The 14,959-nt window shown below is 39.3% G+C and overlaps 1 long non-coding RNA gene and 1 pseudogene across 1 annotated transcript; one reads left to right on the plus strand and one right to left on the minus strand.

The window, feature by feature from the left end:
- Positions 1 to 3,207: 3,207 nt before the first annotated feature.
- LOC125293295 lies at positions 3,208 to 3,849 on the minus strand. The gene is made up of 2 exons (XR_007193355.1): positions 3,807 to 3,849; positions 3,208 to 3,502 (listed from the first exon to the last, which is right to left on the minus strand). It is a non-coding gene; the product is annotated as an uncharacterized LOC125293295 (long non-coding RNA).
- A 1,085-nt stretch (positions 3,850 to 4,934) lies between these two features.
- Positions 4,935 to 13,803, plus strand: LOC125293291 (annotated as a pseudogene).
- Positions 13,804 to 14,959: the final 1,156 nt, after the last annotated feature.

Genomic DNA, 14,959 nt, shown 5'->3' on the forward strand with positions numbered 1-14,959 from the left:
GAAGCTGGCTCTGTTGTGGGAGCTGAACTGGAGTGCATCAATTCAATATCAGACAAAAGGACCCTGAACAAACTAATCAACATCTTGGACAATGACTGTCATCCACACTCCACCCCACTATCATAAAGCAGAAGAGCTTGACCAGTTGGAGACTATGCTCACTGCCATGCACAACTGACAGACTGAGGAAGTCATTTGTCCTCAGGGCCATACAACTCTTCTAAAGGGAAGAGGAGAAATAGACTTCTCTGCATAGTCTATCTGCCTCTCCACCCTCTTCTACACTTCCATGACCTCCTATAACAATGTTGTGTACCGACTGTCCACTGTGTTACTGCTTACACTGTCTACACTGTTTACTTGGCTATATTAGCCCACATACACAAGCCCTCCCTACATCCAATGGCTGATGCCCTATTACTTCAAAGCTATCCTTTCATTGCTGCTATAAATCTTCTATTACTATGTTTACATTTTTCTCTTATATTGTCCATATTTATTGCTGGTGGCTAAACTTTAACCCTGCACTGTTGCACTGTTGGACTTATTTGCACCACCACAATGACACACACCTCATTGAGCACCCTATATACTGAATCACAGGATCAGTCCCTGCCCTGTCACTACAAGCGCATGATGCTTATACATCCTTAGTACATTCATGTGGATCCTTGTTTTAATATCTTTAGTATCTTTTACTGTTCTTTTTAGTCATGTGGATTTTATCATCCTGTTTATGTTGTAGTGTATGTTATGTGTGGTTAAGCTACTGGAACCTTGAATTTCCCCTTGGGGATCAATAATTTATCTATCTATCTAATAGTCATAATTCAATGGTCGCTGTTTTAAGCCTGCCTTTGTTCATGTTGATGTTGAGTTTGACTTGGCCTCTCATTTAACGTGATTGATGATTGATGAAGTGGGCATCAATGGACGATGTTCGCTAACGCTCTTATGTAGTGAGTGTTCAAGGTACAGAGAAAATTAAATCAAGTTTGAATTTCTCATGCTTCGTTCCTATGCATTTTAAATGACAGTTGGTGGCGACAATGTAGGCCTACAATATGACGTTGAAAACATCAGCCATAACATAATGACATCACATATTTTCCAACCCAGCCCTTAGCCCCCCTTGCATGAAACAGCTTCCAGCGCGCCTGAGGGAACCAGTATAGTGCATTTTGACCAACGTCCCAGCAAACAATTTTCGGTTCAGGGAATGTTCCGCGGATGTCCGCTGAAGGGTGCGAGAACGTTTCTTATGGAATGTTCCCTCACGGTCATTCAGGAAAGTGACCAGGAAAGGTCAAATAATTGGTTCCAGGAACCTCCGCGGAACGTTCTCAAACATAGAAACAGTTTTTAAACATCTTTGATAGATCATTTCAGTCAACGTGTTATATCCTCTGCATAGCCTAGCCTACAATATGGAAAAGGTTTTGTATGGGTAAAAAATCTCCTAGCCTATGCCAATTGGCCATAAAGCATGTAGCCTACTGAATTCAGTGTTTCCCACAGAATTGGATTCAATTTGTGGCGGTAGCTGACTTTGACAACGGGGGGTGTTAAAATAAAGGTTTGTACTTCTCCTTGGGACAAGCACTTTTGAATTTTGGAAAACACTTTTTGCAAACATTCAGTGTCAGAGTCAATAAAATGAGCCCTTCAACGAAATTGACAAGCAGCTGTAAGTAGACTAAGCATGCTAAATTCGACATCCAAATCTAACGTTAGCTTTGAGATACTGTATGATTTCATAACTTAACTTAGTTTAGTCTCTTCAATGTAGCCTACTATGTTGTGATAAGACCTTAGCAGAGTTCACTTCAATGCAGCAGTTTTGAGCAAATTTGCGCAGCTACATACATAGCTACGTACATGAATTTAAATGTGAAACAAAAATATGTTTTAATTTGGATTATACCGAATTTTGATTATCCAATTGGGTGTGTTATTGGGTTTTTATACATTTAATGTGTGCAAATATAATTTTGGTAACCTTACAATAGGGCTGTCAATCTTTTTCCATAACCCAATTCGAATTTCATTCATTATTATGTTTAAGAATCAAATTATATTTGAATATTTATTGCTCAAATGTTGGCTATTATTAATATTTACGATGCATCTCTATACACTGTATAAACTGGCTTATGCATTGCCAATGCCACTACTTTATTGAATGCCTCTATGTTTGATGGCTTAAATTAGGTTAGATTTAATGGCAAAATCCATATCCCTACCTAGCTTGTCAGGGTTTTTATTGTTCAAATTTTTCGCTTTCAGCAAAGATATGGTAAACTGTTTTAACCATATTGTTTCAAAATTAACAATTGGCTAATAGTCTATAAACAAGGCAATTGACTAACTCTTGCAATGCATGCTCAGCAAAGAGGGTTTTAACCAATTGTTTCAAATAAAGTCTATAAACAAGGCAATTGACTAACTCTTGCAATGCATGCTGGGAAGCAAATAAAGCCAACAATTTGCAAAATGACCACTTAAATGATGACTTTTGGTGGATTTTGTGGAAAGAAAGGACAGATTGAGATTTACAAATATGACATAACCATCGACATATCGAAAAAAGATGGCAATTACAAAGCATGATTATCACATCACAGCATGAACTGTGTGATTTGACTGAGGGGCCTCATTCAGATATCAGGGGTGAATAACATAGCCCATAGTATATGATTGAGGGGCCCAATTAAGACATATCACATAACCCGTGTGAGAGACCCCGTATATCAGTCCTCCTACATGATTATTGAGACAGATCAGGATCCAGAGTTGGGAATATGGTCACTTTCTCTTCCGTTGTGAGGGGTTAGGGTCTGCAGTGACATGGCTGCTCGTATTATTATTGTAATGCTGAATGCCCTGGCCTAAAGTGTCCATTGAAAATTAAAATATGGACGGTGCAGATGAGATAACATCAAAATGTCCGATAGATATTAGCATAACTGATCTGCTCCTTCCAGAAAAACAGAAAAAGTATTTGGTGGCTGCAAGACTGTTGCACAGTTTTGAAAACGAACGTTAAGGGTTGTTTTAGGACATGTTTGAGCATGCCTGTTGGCAGCCACTCTGAGTAGTTAAAGGCGATTCAAAACGAGTCACAAAAGTCGAGACAGGACCAATCTTCAAAATTTCGGTGTCCACCACTCTAGTTCATCCAAAACAAACCAGACAAGGGACTCAAAGTGCTAAATACCGGATTTTTCCTTTAATACCTCTGCAATCATGGCAATGTTAGACATTGTCGTTGGTGGAACAAATGTGCCCCATTGACCCAAGCGACTTGAACGCCTTCAGCTCCTGCAATGTGTATGCAGCTGTATGAACAAGACAGTTAGGCTATAAATATCGGGGTAAGTTGACAATAATTGGATCTATTAGATATGGGTCCACAATGATCAAGCTTATCTTCTCTTGATATTGATGCGATGAAGCCATTAGGCTACTGTGCTCTGCTCAGCTCAACTCCAGACATCCCAACCTGCAAAAAGTAATTTCAGGGAGGTATCAATGAAGTCCCCAAAAAAAAAAAAAAAAAAATAAATAAATAATAAATAATAATAATATTAATAATAAAAACTTTTGCCTACTTAGTTACTGAAATACAGATTAATATGTTTGTTCAATAATGTCTAGTCAGCACACCAAATAAGGCCTATAGATAGAAATTGTGAAAATAAAGTATGTAGATTTTGGTAGTTTGGTCTTTTCATGTAGCATTGGCAACTAGCCATCTAGTATAGGCCTGAATAATATGCACATGAATTGACACTAGTTAAACTCACCTCAACATGTTTTTTGCAATCATTTAACCTGCCATGGGCAATGCTAAAGTCACTGTTACAAACAGTGCAGCGTGCAAAACTAGGCCTATCATTCTTTTTTACTCTTATGATTATGAGACAAGGGTACACTTTGAAATGGGTCTTACATTTTCCTTTTTTGGGGGCACTGACTCTGCCATGACGCTCCTGTTCCTAGATACACTGAACTGATTAAGTTCGGGAGAAAAGAGCCTCGCCTACACTGAAAACTGATTGGTTGATTTAGCGAAACAGGCCAATCAGGATGCTCTCTGTCTTGGATGCGCTCAGGCACACACGCAACACCCCCTCTCTCCCTCCTGTCGTGTGCGCGCTACCAGAGAATGTCTAAGGGCGCCAGGGGTGAAAGTAAGCCGGTACTGGCCGGTACGGAGTACCACTAAAATATTTGGAGAGGGTACGCCGTACCGGAAAGAAAACTATACTATCTCTGAAAAATATAGCACCTTCAGCATGACAACACAACTGCTAACGTCAAATTACCAGAAGCAACACATTTCCCCCAAAATATATTTCATATACATCGTTCTGAACTGTATCTGAATTGTGTCTAAACCTCCCGTGCAGCTGGACAGACAACGAGCAAGCTATAGCGCGCGTACAGTAGCCTACAGTAATTGCGCCAACGTGCACTGGTATCCAAAGTGTTTTAGCAGACGGACGTTTCTTGGAAAGTCTCCCAAATAAAAAAAAACCTACAGGCTAAAGAAAAATATGTTGATGTTTAAATAGCCTATTCTGGTTTTATGTGTGCAGTGTTTCGCTGGAGAGACAAGAGACAGACAGTGCGTGTACGGCTTAACCAGATCTTGCGCAGCAATAATGAAAGTGTTTTAGCGGACAGAAGTATGTTGCAGTCTCCCAAATAAAAAGGCATGACTCAAAGAAACGTGTTTCATGATATACAGTAGCCTATATAAAAAAAATTGATTGGAAGTGGGAGCGAGCAGAGTAACTAGGTTAAATAAATAAATAAATGTTGAAATTAAGTGTTTGCAATTTATTCATAATCAAAAACAGATGCAGGTGGGTTAAAGAGTGATACTAGAGTGATAAGAAGTCCTAGTGAATGCTTGATAAGTAGACTATAATACAGTAAATAAACAAATAAATAAATAATAAATAATTAGGCTAAGTGAAATTTTCGGCGAGCGCTCTGGGCGCGCATTATAACTCTATAGCATAGTACCACCAAGAAATAAAAACTACTTTCACCCCTGAAGGGCGCACAATAATACCAGAGAATGTAATAAGGGCGCTACACTCAGATGCACACGCGATTTTAAGTCTCGGTCTGTGTGATCGCTCGCTCTAGATCCCGGGAGATTTTATCTAATTTGCGGGCGTCAGGGAGCCGCTATCGACATGCGGGATGGCCGTGGTGGTGTTTGTGGATAAGCCCTTTTAAGACCTCATTAAGACCAGGTTTATTTTAAGGGAACATTCCCCGGATTTCGCGTGTTTGCTGGGATGACATTAGCAATTGAAATTGGGAAAAACAGCAGACATTTGTACAAAATAATTGCTACTGTATTTTAAGATGGGGAGAGTTTGAACAAACAGTTTTGAGAATTTCAATTCTGAGAAGTCATAAGACACATATGTTTTTATAACCTGAGTTCATTTTCTATTTCCTGTAAATAATATAATTCCTCAAATTGTAGGAAAATGTGTGAAATACCGACCTCAGAGGCTACAAACGCTTAAGGAGGAGGGACTAATACTAACAATTTCACTTTCAGTGCGCTCTGACATTGGAGGTGACATTGGAGTGTGTCTCTGTATTGTTTTATTATACTTATATTATTTATATATTTAATAGGCCTACACATAGCAGTGCTATTATAGACAGGACGACTGGAATGTCGTATCTTCATGTCGTTTCTTTATCTGGATTAAATCTCTGACGCTATTGTCGCCAACCAACAAACACAATTTAACGAAGCGTAGGCAACGAGGTAAGTAAGACCTTACTTTCTTACCTCATTGCTGTCATTGTCAGTGGACGACGGTGTTTTATTATTTACACTGAGCAAACGATCAAGCATCATGTCCTCTGCCTGCATCGTTCTCGCTCACAAACAACATTCTTGCTCCATATTACAATGTTGTAATGTCGCTTGTGGCTTTTGCGAATGTTTCCTCACTACTGATAACATCTTAGAAATAGTTTCACCTACTTTTCACATTCCAGTTTGGTGAATGGTAAGTTTCACAGCAAGTTTAAATTCAAAACTGGGAGAGAAACGTTTAGGCTATTCCTTGTGGTGTTAGTTGGGGGATTCCATGTAGGCTAAGTCACATGCAATTGTTCAAACCAACCAGCCCTTATCACATGAGACATGACAGAACTGAAATGGATGTGTAATACATTACTGTGTGACTCCCAGTAGCGAGGCGTAGGGAAAATTTCCGCGGAAGCCGGGGGATGTGTGTTCATTTAGGCACCCATTTCACACTGCCTTTTTTCATGAAAAGCGTGTCTAGGCGAAATCATAATTTCATAGCTCTTGTAGTTTTTATTGTAGAGATATGCTTGCATTTCAATCGTGAAAGCAAGGATGCATAAAAGACGACTAGCTAAATTGTTATTAAATCCGGTTTGCATCATTAGCATGCTGCACAAATTTGTTTAAAACTCTTGGAGCCCTAACATGACAGTCTAAAACACATGGTTACTGGTGAAAAGTTTAAAGAAATTTCCGGATTACATTATTTGTAGTTATGAAACGTTATCAAATGTCCGGCGCTTAACACAAGAAGGTGGACCTTATGTTTCTTAATCAGTCATGGGTGTGTTTTGGGAGTAACATCATTTAAACCAATGAGAATGACATCTGTCATTCCCTTTAACGGCGAGCAACGCAACTTTAAACAGAGCATCTGTATTTTGATAGGCGCATTTGAAGAAATCTGCTTGCACGTGAGACCGTAGGGAACAGTTATTCCACTAAACCATGCTTTACTAAAACCTAGCAGAGTATAGCCTACACACATTTGCACTCATCTATTTTTGAACTTATTGGCAAAGTGAAACTAACTTCACCATGGTGTCAGTCAACGACAAAACAGTTACACACAGTTAATTACTGTCACTATTGACTGACAATGGGTTACCATCGAAAACATAGCAACACTTAGCCCAGTATTGTTTGAATGACTGAATAAAAAATGTTTATCCCGCAGAGGAGTTGCTTACATCTCGTGACAGTGCGTCTTCAGCTGTGTTTCATAGCAACTGGCACCCATGTTAACTGGCTGCGTTGATGACGTTTCACGATTGATGACGTGTCTTTGACAGATGCGGCTGCTTGCAGATTTGTCACTTTCTGATATAAACTAGAGACGAACACAAATATGCATGACACGTTTAAAGGTCAAAATTGTCTACATGCACAAATATGCATGACACGTTTAAAGGTCAAAAAGCAGTACTACATGCACTGGACCAAGAATATGCCACCCAAAAAGCAAACACCTTAATAGCATAAATTAACTCCACGTGGGCATCGACCACTAATAAGTTGAACTGCTTGCTTGATAATCAGATGTCTACCTGCTTGCGCCAGGTTAGAAATTCACTTATGATTAAAAGAAGTCAGCTACTGTTATTATCATTGTAACAAGTTAACAAAGCTAATCATGGTATCTGGCTACCGTGTTATCTTGCTACAGTTGCCCAAGCCATTTAGTAGCCTAGGCCAAAAATATCAAAAATATCTAAGTGTCTGTTCATGAAACACAGGCTCCAATGCAATTTTCCATATTTCACACAAAATTTGTGCACAGGGAGAGTCCAAACTCTTAGGCTTATAAGCTATTAACATTAATGTTGCTTAAATGGGTTTGATGTTTTTTGATTCTTTATTTCTAAATTCGTCAATTGGTGCTTCTATAACGTGTCCGGGTTTGCCACACATTTGGAAATATCCATCCAAACTCTTGGGGTTCAATTCTCCCATCTCACTCATGCTTAAATATATATATTTATTTTTAGACCAGCAATGCTTTCTCATTTTAGGCTACAGATAGACTAGTTGGCCACAGAGAGCCTGACCAGCAGTCAGTGAAACGTTTGAAAACTTAACCATGATACTTTAAAGATCTACTGGCTTGGGCAACTGTAGCAAGATAACACGGTAGGGAGCCATATACCAGGATCAGCCGTGTTAACTTGCTACAATCATAATAACATATATCAGCTGATAAATGGTATAAGTCAAGTAAATTTCACTATGATCTGTCAGCTGGTTCGTAGCGCAATTAGGTCGATGAATGGTTTTCATGAAGGCAGTTTTATTTAGGAGGCAGGTTCGATACCCACGTGGAGTTATTATTAGGCTATTTGTATTTATGTTTTTGGTGGCATATTCATGGTCCAGTGCATGTAGCGTACTACAGACTATTCTGACATTTAAACATCATGCACATCTGTATTTATGTTTTTGGTGGCATATTCATGGTCCAGTGCATGTAGCGTACTACAGACTATTCTGACATTTAAACATCATGCACATTTGTATTTGTTCGTCTCCAGTTTCCATCAGAAAGTGACAAATCTGCAAGCGGCCACATCTGTCAAAGAAACGTCATCACTCATGAAACGTCACCAACGCAGTCAATATCATATTAATATAATATATTAATATCATATAATATTACATGCAATTTATATGTGTATGCATATTCAGTGTTCAAATCAGTCCAGTTTATACAGGTTTTCAAATATTGTAATTCTCTACCAAATTAGTGAAATGTTATTTAATAAAATGTCTAGTTTAATACTGCCCTGCCCACCCTCCAGGCTCTGTAAACCTCAGAAACCAGGAAGAGGCAAAAAACTCACCCCAGTGAAATCTCCTCTAGGGCTCCAGCACAGTCTGAGCCGGCACTGACCCCTGGACACAACATCGTCCAAATCCCTCCCCTTAGCAGAGCTCTATATGCCAGAATCATCAGACATGAGAACAGTTTCTTCCCACCCATAGTCACACTATGCTATCCTCCCTATTCTTTATCACACACCTTAGGCCATTCAAACTGTATTCCCTTGCTTCAATATTATATTAAATACCTAATAATGTTCATTTGCACTGATTTGCACTCTTGATTTATACAGTATGATCTGTATGTCTATCCCAGTTTCAGGCCGAGTTTGGAGAGGAAGCAGAGCTAGCTGCTGATTGGCTTACACCAAGGGCCCGGTGTAGGTCAACCTTTTAAATCTATGCCAGTGTTCTCTCTCTCTCGACCCTGATGCTGGCCCTCCGTTTGGTGCCTGCCTCATCGCAGGCCAGATGCTGGCTGGGGCTTTTTGATTGTGGTTGCGTTTTTCTTTATTTTCCTTAGTTTGTAGATCTGCAACGTTTTGTACATATATTCTATTATTGTAAATAAATTATTCATTGTTGTACCGCAAACCTCTCGTGTGTCCTCCCGTCTTTGTCCAGTTTATGAGCCAGACTGTGACACACAAAGGACTGAAACCCAATTCCTTGAATGTGCCAATTTTGTGGCCAATGAACCTTATTCTGATGACAGATATGTGATTAAATGAATGAGTTGGTGTAAACACAACCTAGGGCCTATTTATGGATGATAACAGGTCAAACTTCCGTTTAGTTTGGGAGCAAAATTGTTAATCAGAGGAGTTTTGAGATAGACCGTTGTATGCATTAGCAAACACAATGGCTTATATCTTACGGCAGCAGGCATGGATGGAGCCACGTCAAAATAAATCGCTATTTTCAAAACATGCTCAAAATAGCCATACACTACGGTGGTAATGTAGAGAGGGTCCCTACAGACAAATAGAAGTAATGTAAACTTTGAAAGTGTACAGAGTGGTTATAATAATGACGGTTTATGAAGTCAGTATATTATCTTCCTTCATATTCTGGTAGCTTTGAATCAGTGGGTGCGTTCGACTTCAACACTGCGCAAATCTAGCAGGACGTGATGCATGTTTGTAATGTAAACATGCATCACATTCAGCCAGATATGTCTATATCAAAACTCTTCTGATTAAATTTTGCTCCCAAATGAAAGTTTGAATTCATTATCATATATAAATAGACCCCAGCTTGTGTTTACACCAAACCAATTAGATTATAAATAAAAACTAGAAAATGTTATTCCGAGGAATTACCAGTGCATGAAAATGCAAAAAATATATTAACATAAAATGCAATCCTTTTATTTGGAAACAGTTGTGGGCAGAGGAAATAGTTGAACAGGATGTGTAGTCTTAAGAGAGCCAGATCAAAGATGGTTGATTACGAAGACTTCCTGAGAGACCATTTTCTGTCCCCGGGAATGTGTGCAAATAGGGCAGCAGTAGTACACGCCACGCACGAGGGGAGGCCACTATCCCCCATTTATGCAGTGATCGGGCTCCCTTTTTAACATTGAGGTCTATGGCAGAATCCAAGAATTTCCCAGAATTTGTCAAAGCCTTATTCTTCTGAGAAATGGATGCACATTTCGGACACGGTATCATGATCTCCAAACCCTCCTCCCCATTTCAGGAGAATGTCGTGACAGTATGACCCTCCAGTCGGGAGAAAATCAACATTAATGAAGGTGTACACCAAGTTTGTTTTGTACTCCGGCTTCTGTCTGGCGTGGAACCGAGAGTTTAAACGTTAGTCATCCGTCAGTGACACGCCCCTGTGCAGGCGGGGACTGAACCAGAGCCCGTCTCTGACTGAACTCCACTTTGCCCTCATAAACATGAACTAGGGCGACCCATCTTGCTGCGCATTAATTATCTTTGGCCAGATTATGCTTCAAGCCTGAGACAGAGTATATGGTTTAAAAGTTGAATGTAGATAGTGTAATGTATGTTGATAGACAGAAAGTTGAATTGATGTTGATAGGCAGATTGTTTAATGGATGTTGATGGATAGTTTAATGGGTGGATGAGTGAATGGTTTGAAGAGGATGAATGGATAGAAAGTTGGATGGAATGTGATTCTTGTAAATATACCCTATTCTTGTGCCTATTGAGTATTTTTGTCACGCAAATAGGGGAAAAAAATTACCTTCACATATCACCAAAAAATTACCTTCACATATCACCACAAAAATTACTGAGTTTTTGATTGTTTGTTTACATCAAAAGACAAACAAACAATGTTTATTACAAGATCTAATAGTTTTTGAAATTTTCACATTTTTTGTTAACATGGGCAAACACCATATAAAATGTAATTCCAGTTGGTGGTAATATAACTAATTTGTTTAAATACCAAAACCAAAATTGGTGTCTAACGGATCTAATAGTCCAGGCAAACCTAAAGGTCTGAGTGTGAATAGTGGCCAATACCTGGTCCAAAATCTGGTCAGTTAGTGATGCTACCAACAGCTTTTTCAATAGTGGTGCTCGACATCGGGCTAGCCATGCAAATAAATCACTGTTTTACACCCATTTACGAGGCTCAATGTATCTCCACACTTCATTGGTAGACTTCTGAGGGCCCTGACATTTAAAATGAGACATTGAGAACTTTGAAAAAGCACTGGTAGTTTACTTACAAGACGATTTATACAGACAGTATCTTCACGAAGTTTAGCGTTTGCAGCCATCTTGAATTTAGTCACGATAAATTCGAGCAACGAGTAAGAATGAACACGTATGATAAAGGGATCAGATTCCAAAAATAATTCAGTGGAAATGCATGGATTCCAGTTTCTTCCAGTAGCAGCAACTGGAATCCATGCATTTCCACTGAATTATTTTTTATTCTGAGCTCATTCTTTGCTCAGAAAAGATCATTACTACTCCTACAGGATCTGTAAATCTTGGAAACCAGGAACAGGCAGAAGTACCCACCACAGACCCCTCACATAATCTCTGAACAACATTGTTTAAAAGTATTTTTCTTGTTTTGACAGATGCATCTATATATGAGTGAGTTGCTTAGCTGTGTGAACACCATGTTGAAGACGACTGCACCCCAATCAGAGGAGACCATGATGAAGCTGGTGATTACTGCTGTGATTCTCCTCCCGACTGTGTCTGGGGTCTCTACTGGCTGTGCCCCAACTGAGTACCTCACAGGACAGAAGTGCTGCCCCATGTGTAGACCTGGTAAGGAGAACTCTGTCATAGTACACAACATAAATGAATGGCATTAACCAATGTGATCTACGTATGTTATAATTGCTGATTTATTTTCTAAAGGTTTTTGTGTGCAAAGACACTGCACAGAGTTCTTCAGCACAGAATGTGTTCTGTGTCCGTCATCATTCTACACTGACACACTCAATAATCTGGAGTCTTGCAGTCCCTGTACAGTTTGTGACTCCAGTAAGTCAAGGCAAAGCAAGTGTATTTATATAGCACATTTCATACACAGGGGTAATTCAGTGTGCTTTACATGAACAAAAGCAAAGAGCAATAGTACATAAAAGCATAAAAGGGCAATAGTTAAAAAAGTGATATTTAAGTAAAAGATATAAAAAACAACAGAATGATTAAGGGACAGAGTGCAAAACAACAAATTACTGGAACACAGCCAACGACTTCATGTTTTGGCATAAACAGTGAAAGGAATAATGAGCATCCTGATTAACAGCATAAACGCATGAGAGGTTAAAACCAAATAGTGCTGCTAGTCAAACACCCAGTGGACAGCAGCACTCTTAATGGAAGGCAAATACATCAGCAGTTTTGTTTAGGGTTATTTGTGCACATTGTGCATCAACTAATATTAGTGTTTGCCTTGTTCATTGCAGTTGAAATGTTATTAACTCTGTAATCATTGGATTATGTTCTAATGTAGGTGCAGGTCTAAGAGTGAAGAGGGCGTGCAGCTCCACCTCAGACACACTCTGTGAGCCTCTGGAAGGTCACTACTGCACTGACCCAATCAAAGATGGCTGCAGAGGAGCTGTGGAACACACAAAGTGCTCATCAGGATGGTACATTAAACAGCCAGGTTAGGAAATACTCTATAACTATTCTAGAGACAGGGTGACATTGTTAATTGAAGAGGTGAAAAACACACACAGGCACACCATGAGACATTGACCTAGAAAGGAACTAAAGGCATATTAAATATCAACTTTTTATATTTATTTCTATCTTTTCATGCAGGCACATCGTCTTCAGATACTGTGTGTGGTGAGTGTGGTGATAACACATACTCAAATGGATCATTCACATCCTGAAAACCACACACACAGTGAGTTCATACACTGTACATGTTTCCAGGTTCAAATTAAATACTCAGCTGTTAGTCATGTATCTAAACTGTAATTATTTATGTGACCTGTAGGTGTGAGTTGCTGGGTCTTGATGTCATAAGAAAAGGATCAACATCTTCTGACACCAAATGTGCTGAAAGAAAAAACACTGTTGCCATCGTAGTCAGTGTAGTTGCTGTTATAGTCCTCATATGTGGGGTTCTGGTTGGCCTCTTTATATTATGGAAGAAGAAAAAACCCAAACCAACAACCCCACAAGGTAAGAATGTTTTTTGTTAATCATTTAGGCCTACTGTTATCATAGTTGCCATTTTCAAGAATACTGATAACGACAATTGCTCAGATATTTCTCTTTCTTATTTTTTTTTACACACACATATATTTTCAGTAGTCTATTTGAATTCTTCAATTTTGTTTGCATTTATTTATTTTGCAGACATATTTTTGGAGAAAGACCTTATTGGTCCAGTGTCAGATCACATTGTAACAACAGAGGTAGTTATTCATTAAAGCTTATTCCCATTTCTACCCATATTTGTATTGCTTTTCTCATAATAATGTTTGTTTCTTACTAGGAGCAAGGTGAAAGCTGTAGTGTGATGGCAGCAGTTACGTGATCTGAATGGTCCAAGTGGCCATGCTAGTTAAAGTGATGGTGAGTAGCCTACTGTTGTGCAACTCAGTCTGACTGATAAGGATGAATAATATGCTGCAGGTAACATCCTGTGGAACAGCAGGGATCTGTAGGCAGCCGTGGCCCACTGGTTAAGCGCTTCAGACTTGTAACCCGGAGGGTTGCCGGTTCGAACCCTGAACAGTAGAAAGCGGCTGCAGTGCCCTTGAGCAAGGCACCTAACCCCTCACTGCTCCCCGAAGCTGTAACAGGCAGCTCACTGCGCCGGATTAGTGTGTGCTTCACCTCACTGTGTATTCACTGTGTGCTAAATGTGTTTCACTAATTCACGGATTGGGATAAATGCATGAGACCAAATTTGGTGTATATCCACTATTTGGTGGATATGGATATTATCACTCTCAATAGCTCTAGTATTTTCAAATCACATTGTTTGTGACATTTTAAACAAAACACCTGACCTACCTCATGAAGAAAGCACCGCTGTCTACTGTGTGGACGCTGTGGACCTGCATATCTGATGGTGAACTGAGGGACCTGTCCTGGGCCCTGCATATCTGATGGTGAACTGAGGCAACTGCCCTGGAACCTGCATATCTAATGGTGAACTGAGGCAACTGCCCTGGAACCTGCATATCTGATGGTGATTTATCAGCATTGATCATAAACAACAGTTTAATGTTTTTGGCTCTATAAGTGAAATTGAAAATAAAATGAGTTACATTATTTGTATCCTCATTTTAAAGCCACTATAAATGTAATAAATGTCAGTATATCTATGTGTGCTGATTGCTTTACTTTTGAAAAACAAAATCAGATAAAGCCTTTATAGGAATAGACATAACATAAAAGATAAATATGTATACAAGTTAAAATAACCAAGATTTAGCACAAATGACATGTCAGCTGCTGTATAGTTTGTGATGATCGATAATCCGGTGTGTTTTCTAGTGAGATGTACAGATGTACAAGTCATGTGATGGGCAGGGGGGGGGGTGGGGGGTACCCATGATTCTTCTCAACTAAAAGTGTTTTTGCTGATGAAGGGACAAAGTGGTCAGTTTGTCCTCATGTCAGCTAAATACTCAGAGGAACTGTGAACTTTCTCAGATGCAGGAAGTGCATCCTCTGTTTTCACTTTTGTATAGTAGTTGACTGCTGAGTATAAAGTTGACTGTTACATATAAGTATATAAGTATATATACTCCTTTGATCCTGTGAGGGAAATTGTGTCTGCATTTATCCCAATCCATGAATACACACAGTAAAC

This window comes from Alosa alosa, chromosome 4 (assembly GCF_017589495.1).
Source record: "Alosa alosa isolate M-15738 ecotype Scorff River chromosome 4, AALO_Geno_1.1, whole genome shotgun sequence".
Lineage (NCBI taxonomy): Eukaryota > Metazoa > Chordata > Actinopteri > Clupeiformes > Clupeidae > Alosa > Alosa alosa.